The sequence below is a fragment of the Grammomys surdaster genome, unplaced genomic scaffold (assembly GCF_004785775.1).
Source record: "Grammomys surdaster isolate TR1022 unplaced genomic scaffold, NIH_TR_1.0 126861, whole genome shotgun sequence".
Taxonomy (NCBI): Eukaryota; Metazoa; Chordata; class Mammalia; order Rodentia; family Muridae; genus Grammomys; species Grammomys surdaster.
The window spans coordinates 29,925-38,774 of NW_021621647.1; the positions used below are offsets into that span (position 1 = coordinate 29,925).

Genomic DNA, 8,850 nt, shown 5'->3' on the forward strand with positions numbered 1-8,850 from the left:
CGTTGGCGTTCGCCTGCATGTATGTCTGTGTGAGGGTGTCAGAGCCCTTTAAACTAGAGATACAAATAATTGTAAGCTGCCACACAGATGCTGCGAAGTGAACCAGGATACTCTGGAAGAGCATCTCAACCTCTGAGCCATCTCTTCAGCCACTGTACACCTAATCTTTAACCATTTAGTGAAACTGCAGTTGGTTCCTTAGGAATTTTTCTCACGAGCACCTTAAACCTTGTAAAATTTAATTTTATTCTGTGTTTTTTGTTGACATCACAAGCAATATAAATATAGCAGAAATTATATGGTATATTTTCTTTATTTATCAATAATTTAGCTAGCTTTAATTACAAAGGCTTAGTCAATACTTTTTTGACTGTACGTACTACCAGTGTGATCCAACTGTATACCCAGTTTTCGATTTCTTTCTATGAAGAAATATTTGTATTAAACTATGGATAAATTTTAGGTGCAAGTCACTCTACAGGATGAGGCATGTCTTGTGTGTATCTACTAAAAATACATAACACTATAATAAAAGATCAACCCTCTGACATGAATAAATTCACCAGAGGTGTCATGGTAGTGTCTTAGTTGCTCTTGTATTGCACTGTAGAAACACCATGACCAAGAAAACTCTTATAAAAGAGAGCATTTACTTGAGGCCTTGCTTTCAGTTTCAAAGAAATAGTCCATCATTGTCATTCCAGTAATTGAGGTAGCACACAGATAGGCATGATGCTGGAGACATAGCTGAGAACTTTAGGTGCTGATCCTGCAGGCAGGGAGGTTGTGTGTGTGTGTGTATATATATGTAAGTGTATGTGTATGTATATGTATATATGAGACAATGTAACAAGTTGTTCATTTCTCCAAAATTGTAATATGTTCACCCTTGAATCCTCTGAGCTCCCCACTCATAATTTCCATCCACATTTGCAGTACCAGGAATGTTTTTCCTCCTGTGTAGTGTGCTTCCAATGTAATCAGAGTGTTCTTACTCCCAAAATAATCATGCCACTCTTGTACCTATGGATTATCATGCATCCTTTTCATCTTTGAAGTTCTGACAAGTCCCATTTGGGTAAGATGTTTGATATGTGCCAATGACCAGCCTCAGGTTGGAGAGGGGTTCCTGATAGAGTGGTGTTTGGGAACAGCGAACTCAAACAACTCTAAGTCAATTGTGCATGCAAGCTTGTTGCCTAGGTACTGCTATGATGGATATCTCGACTGTTCTTTCTCTCTGTGTTCTGCTCTTCCCTAGACTACTTTTTCTTGCCATTCTAAAAACTCCATAATTGAAACAGCTAGTGATTTCCTCGAGACAGCTTAAGAGGACTGAGACAGGCAGACTCCATGACAGGTCTGAAATGTCAAGTCAGATGAGTAGGCCTAAATTTCTGTTTCCCAGATCTGGACAAGTGTCAGGAGCCATAATAGGACAAGCTAATAATTAGCAGAAATGCTTGCCTCTGATTATTATCTGCGACAAGTGTGCCACATCAGCAAGGCTATGCTGGACATATTTTAGGAAAGATCCTGCTATTAATATGCTTTTCCTATTATTATTATTAAACATATATAACAATCACTAAGCAATAGCACTCCCCTTTGGAGCAGATCTCTGCAGACCCGTGAAGATCTTGTATTGATGCTATATAGACAAATAGACGAGTTCTTAAGTCTTAATGATGATCCTATAAGAATTCCTAAAATTATATCAATGATTATTGAGCTCTTTTTATAGTGGGACTGGTATTATGTCCCTTTCTGATAGTCAAAACTGCTATGAGAACTCTGCCAGTCTCCCAAGTGTCATCAGTTAACAGCACTTAGATAGTAACCAGACTCTCTCCTGCTTAGAGCACATTCCAAGGTGGTTGTAAAACAATTAACCAAAGGTCACTAAAAGGAAACTCACGATTTATTATAGGTGCTAAGACAGAAGAGAAAATATTGCCTGGGTTTATCTATACAAAACTTCACTAATTTCTTAGTTATAGTTTTAAACCTTCGGTGAACCTGTGGAGGTAGACAGGTGATGGATGTTTACTCAGATAATTACTCCTAATGGATACGCATGTAAACATTCTCTGTTGTAAACTTCTATTTCAATTTATGATTTGAATTTTGGTGTGAACTTGTGATGAACTTTGTAACATGTGATCAGGTACTCTGAATGATGTATGAAAAAAAGGGACGTTTGTTAGCGGTCACTTCACTTCACTTTCTCTCACCTCTCTCTCTCTCTCTCTCTCTCTCTCTCTCTCTCTCTCTCTCTCTCTCTCTCTCTCTCTCTCTCCCTTCTTCCTTCTTCCCTGCTTAGAATCTCTCTACTTAGAATTCTTACTTTGTTAGAATTTTTTCCTTTTTTCCCCACTTAGGACCTTCCCGCTTTGTTTTTTAGATAGCTTTCATAGGATACTCTTTACACTTAGTAATAAACTATAATAACTTTTCTAAGTGTCTTTTCTTCCTGCAACATCAAACTAACAGACCTAAGCTAGAGGCTGGCAGTGCCTGCAGAGACAGATCAAAGGCATTGCTTAATCCTATGCTGTCCCTGGGCTGAGGTGTTAAATGTCAGAAATTGCAGTTTCTGGACAGAGGATACCAGAGGGCAGGCCAGCTACAGTATCCTAACCCTAGATCTTACCCACTGTCGAGGCTCTTCCCATCCCCCTTGGCTCCCTCAAGAAGAACCGACCTGAGGAGAAAAAAGATCACCTTCTCCTCCCACTAAGCTGGATGTGGCTCCCAGCAGACAAGTCCAGGCAAGTCTGTTATCAGAAAAACCCCAGGCCTCCTGCAGCCAGTTAGAAACTGCGCCACAATCAGTTGAGATCAGGAATTCAATGTATATACCTAAACATGATAAAGCAAATATACAGCAAACCAACAGCCAATATCAAATTAAATGGAGAGATACTTGAAGCAATCACACGAAAATCAGGGATAAAGAAAAACTGCCCAGCCCGGTGGTGGTGGCACATGCCTTTAATCCCAGCACTTGGGAGGCAGAGGCAGGTAGATTTCTGAGTTCAAGGCCAACTCGGTCTACAGAGTGAGTTCTATTACTCCCTTTTCCAAAAAAACAAAAACAAAAACAAAACAAAACAAAAAACCAAAAAAACCATTGCTTTTTCCTAGAAGGACAGTATAATATTAACCAACTTAGTCCCCAAGCCCAGGGAGTAGGGGCACAGACTCTTCATTTTAACTTCTCCAAGCAGAATTTGGGCATTGAGATATTAGAAGATGGGCAGGGGAAAGGTAAATTGATAAGCCTCTGATGTCTGTGTCTTCACTGCATCCAGCTGAGATTCTAGGACATCAGTGGTTCGAGCAGGTCTGCTCAGCTTGCTTGATAAGTAGATATACCAAGGCTGTGTATTCTGGAATATACAATTCTCAAAACAAATTTTAGTATCAAGATAATTTTTTGTTTGAATTCTGGAATGTAATCTTCTGGTGGCCTGCCTCTGTCATGTCTAACACATATAATTCTGGGAGGTAGAAATATCTTAATTGTCTGTTCTGAAAACACACAGACAAAACCTTTTTCCCACTAGTAACTAAAAAAAAACTTTATCTTGACCTATTTCCCAGAAGAAAAATATAACCCCAAACCCAAAAATCACACCCATCTTGAAAATAAAAACAATTTAATAACTAAAATACTGTATGTGCTGATTCTTTAGGCCTTCCCTATGTTTCCATGTGTAGGAAAAGAACTCAGAATTCCCGTGCTGCCCAAGTTAGACAGAACTTGAGTCTCCTGGGAGGCAATATAACTTCATATGACTGAATACACCTGATTTACACTATCTTTCTGTTCGGCCCTCTGCCTAGAACAGTTTTTTATTTATGCCATCTATCTGTTTGGCTCTGTACTCCACAGTAGCTTCCACTTGTACACTGTACTCTTTACTCTAGAGCCAGTGACAATTTTCCCTATCTACGTTCCAAACCGTGGGTGATAATCTCCACATGATTTGGACAAATCTGTTTATAAATCTTTCCTAAAAGCAAATAATCCCTATATTTTCACTTTATACATAAATCAGTAACCCCTTGACAATGGAGACTTATTTGTTTGGCTCTCTTGGCTCAGAGAAGCCTTTATTTTCTCTCAGCAGAGGACCTACCTGCCAGCAGTTTCTTTGTTCACAAAGATACACCCTATCACCACTGCACTAGAAACCAAGATGGAAAAGATCTCCACAATCACCATGACCATCACCAAGGTGCTGTGGTAGACAGGGAGGAAGGAAATCCAGACACTGCACAACACCTGCATGTTGAATGTTAGGAACTTGGATTCATTGAATCTGTCAGGAATATTCCTGGCCAGGAAAGCCACAGTGAAGCTCGCCAGAGCCAAGGAGCCCAAGGAACCCAGGAAAAAGTGGAATGCAATGGCTGAGCCTTTACTGCAAACCATGATGGTCTTCCCATGCTCAGACTTTGTATCTCTGTCAATAAAGGGAGGAGATGTTAGAAGCCAAGTTCCACAGAGAACAAGTTGGATTAGGGTACAAATGGGAATGACCAAATTAGGAATCTCTGATGCCACCATACCTCTCATGTTTATTACTGGTGTAGTAAGCTTGAAAGCCATGACCACAGTTATTGTTTTGGCCAATACAGTACAAACAGCCACTGTGAAAAATACTCCAAATGTGGTCTGCTGCAGGATGCAGGTGGCCTTGTTGGGATGTCCAGTGAAGAGCAATGAGCAGAGAAAACACACAATGAGAGACAGGAGCAGGGTATAGCTGAGAATGCAGTTATCCACGCTCACAATAGAAGTATTCTTGTACTTCACAAAAGTGACTAGTACTAGAACAGTAAGGGCAGAGAAGCACAGAGCCACACAGCCTAGAGCCATCCCCAGTGCCAAAATGCCAAAAATGACAAAGTTCTTTGGAGGCAATGGGTTTGCTCTAAATTGGCATACTTATCACCTGGACATCTCACACATTGCTCCATATCTGCTGGTGAATAACAACAGGCCCTCATGAAATATAATAATTATGTCCTTGATAATTTAGTGTTTGTATTATTCAGATGATACCTCTATAAATAATTTGTTTTTGAGCATCTATTCCATTCGTTGTTGTTCTTGGGACCACTGACTTACAGTTGCTCTATATTAACCTATGTTTGGTCATGGAAGAAAACCCACCATAATGGGGAATGGAGCAGAAAGTAATACTTATTTTTTAAGGAAAGAAAGGAAGGAAAGAAGGAAGGAAGGAAGGAAGGAAGGAAGGAAGGAAGGAAGGAAGGAAGGAAGGAAGAAAGACTGACTTTTTTCAGTACATTATGAATACTAATTTGCATAATCTAATATTAGTTAATTCCTGACATCTTAAACACACTACTCACCAATCTATGTGGTGTGTATACATAGTTCTCAATGCCAAATGATGAAATGCATTATGTACTTTTTTGGCTTTGAGGGTTTTGCCCTTTTTATAGGCACATGTGTACAAGTCCATATTATTCCTCATGCAAATGCTGTTTGCATAAAGCCATATTTCTCTTATTGAAGCTGTATGGCACATAGATCTCTCTATGGTAAGGTGTTTTCCCCAACTACACTCTCCAAGCTGGATGGCATGACGTTCATGGACTTCCACATTCACCTCTGTTTCCTTAGCTGGGGTGTGATTACTGATGGGCACTCTCACATCTTTGTGTGCATTCTTGATAGCTTCACTGTTGTTCTAATTCTTTGAAATCAAATGCTTTGTCCTTTAAGTCAGCTAATCTCCTAATTCTTTGTCAGGGACCAACCTGGCTAATAAGAGGGAAAGATTGTGAACCAATCATATAGGCAAGTGGCTGTGTAGAAAGAATCAAGGAAGGCTAATTATATGCATAGACTAATCATAAATTTTTTGTTTAAAAATGTTTTCAGATGTTTTTGCCCTAAATGTCTTCTGCAAAATATAAAATCAGTCAGTATTATATTGTGAGAGAAATAAGTTGTTTGTAGAATATATTTCAGGTTATTTGCTGGATCCAAAATTGTTGAAACCATTCAAAGGATTAAATTCTGAAACAGAGATTTCAGTTTTTTAGTCTTCCTCTAGGCCTTTTCTAATTTCTAGTTAGGAAAGAGAAGATACTCAAAATAAGAATTTTTTTTCCTGCATGCAAACATGTACCTGTCTCATTGGAAATCTCATTTTCTGGGCACTGAGTACAATCAAAGCATCACTCTGGTGTTTGTACCTGATAAATCTTCCTGAATCCATCTGTTCATATCACACTACACATGAAGGTGGGAACCTGAGGAAATATTATATATATATATATATTATATATATATATATATAATATATATAATATTCATTCTATGCCTACACATGTACACCATAAACATATGCATGTGCATCATATACATATACAAAAAACACGTACACATATATAAACATATACATACTCATTTCGTTATATGTATATGTCATTAGCAGGTATGGCTACACATATTCTGCTGGTATCCAGCATCACATCAATTTCATGTTTTTTATTATTTTGTGTCATGCTTGAATGTTAAACAATATTTACTACATCATCTGTATTATATGTGTAACTTTTGGGTTGTAGAGATTAAGAAAATCCTTTCTAAGCTGATTAAATTCAAAAGGAATATTTATGTTGCACAAGTTTCTTTGATGAGATTTATAAATAAAAATATAAGGATACTTAGTTTGGTGGGGAGAGATGAAAAGGTGCCTCAGGAAAAATTTGTTTGATAACTATGAACAAAGAATGTTGAATAAGACTCCTACAGAAGTTTTTCTGACCTTAAAAGAAAACCTTGAATGTGGAGAAATATTTCTGTTAATGGGTATATGCTTCTCTTCATTAGGCTATCAAGTTGTTTACACAAAATTACAAAATTTTCTTATATATATATATATATATATATATATATAACTTTATATTTAATATATGTGTTTCATTAGTATAGGGAGAATACGCATGCGTAATCCAGAGGCCTTTGATCCTGTGATCTTGATTTATAGGAAGTTGTGTGTTACCAAATTTTGACACTGGTGACTGAGTATGGACCTTCTGCAAAAGCAGTAATTGTTCTTAATTGCAGAGCTAACACTTCATTGCCACATATTTTAAAATTAAGGTATACTGAAAAGAATAAAAATTGTGGCATACACACTTATGTTATTCCTGCGGCCCATTCAAAATCATCAGATGTATGAAGTTTTTGGCTCTGTGGGAAACAAGGATAATAGCTTCCTATTTTCACTTTGAATCCACAACCTTGTGTAGAATTCCAAATGTCAAAAATGTCATATACAGCACACTGCCTTTCTCTAGGATTCATCTTCACCAGTTCTCCTAAAGGGTTAGTAAATACTCTGGTCTTCAGCACAGAAGCCACCTAAATGAGATGCATCATTACATAATTATACGTGCACATCAATTCACACAATGTGACATTGAGGACGTCCCCTAATTTTTAAACAGCTTCCAGAAAGGACAGCTGTATTAAAGTTAGTCCATGTAGTAAAATATATCTCATGGGTCATTAAAAATTAATATACCTCATATTAATATTCCAAGGTAAAAAGTGCTAGAACAAATGCTTATCAAATAACAATGAAGATGCTGTGTGTGCGTGTGCATGCATGCACATGTGTAGCAAAAATTATTAACGAAGTGAAACCTTGTATGCAAGAATAACTTGAAAGCCTGAATATCTGGAAGTTCTGGGAAAAAAGAACAGGAGTTGGTTAATTGTGTTCATATAGTATATGTATGTGAAATAAACATAAACTTAGTAAAATGTGCTGTCTTTGTCATTTAAGTTTCTATAAATGTTACTTTAAATATATAACTATTTTTTTTTTGAGACAGGGTTTCTCTGTATAGTCCTGGTTGTCCTGGAACTCACTCTGTAGAAGAGGCTGGCCTCGAACTCAGAAATCCGCCTCTCTCAGCCTCCCAACTGCTGGGGTTAAAGGTGGGCACCACCACCGCCCGGATCAATGTATAACTATTAATCACAGTGCATATATCAATTCTTGAGAAAAGTATCCTAGCCTAGTCATCATTTAAGGTTTTGATGATAAAACTCTTGGCTCCTATTTTAAATATTGGATTCATTTGTTAAAATGTTGAGGCAAATTTTCACAAAAGTCACTAATATTCATACAATATATATTCTTTCGTATTAAATGTTATTCTTGTGAAATATTCATTAGAGAATTTGGGGTATAGAAATATTTTTATTGAGAATATAATCTCTAACAAATGAATGTGAGTTTGTCAGGGGCCATTTAAAATGTCATATTAATAAATCTAAGCATAATGAAATGTAAGAAACTTTACTTTCTGATAGTCAAGGAATAATCCTCTGATTTTTGTCTTTTCCTGAAACTCCACTTGTTGAAAAATGAGTTCATGGTAGGTATGGGCCACCGTATACGCAGCACTATACAAACTGTAACCTTCTTCACTCAGGTCCATGTGAAATCTCTGCTCTGCTAACCATTCCCATGTGTTGTTGAATATAAAATGATCAATTTTGCTATTGTTATTTTTGGAGGTTGAACAATTAAAATAATTCCACCACAGTTTAGTTTTGAAAAGATCTATTGGGTATATGGAGGTGTCTATTGTTTGCATAAAATTCCCAAATTTAGAAATCTCACCATGAAGGTGTGCAAAAGTGATAGTCCCATGGAAGAAATCAAGGCTGAAATCTTTTATTTGTGATGACATCCCATTGTGAAGTTGTGATCCAGATATTCCATATTTCTAAGTCTTCCCATCTTCTAAAGCTGACTTCTAGAGTAGAGTTCATTTGACCATAAA

At 37.2% G+C, this 8,850-nt stretch overlaps 1 pseudogene; it reads right to left on the minus strand.

The window, feature by feature from the left end:
• Positions 1–4,141: 4,141 nt before the first annotated feature.
• On the minus strand, positions 4,142–8,848 carry LOC114615535 (annotated as a pseudogene).
• Positions 8,849–8,850: the final 2 nt, after the last annotated feature.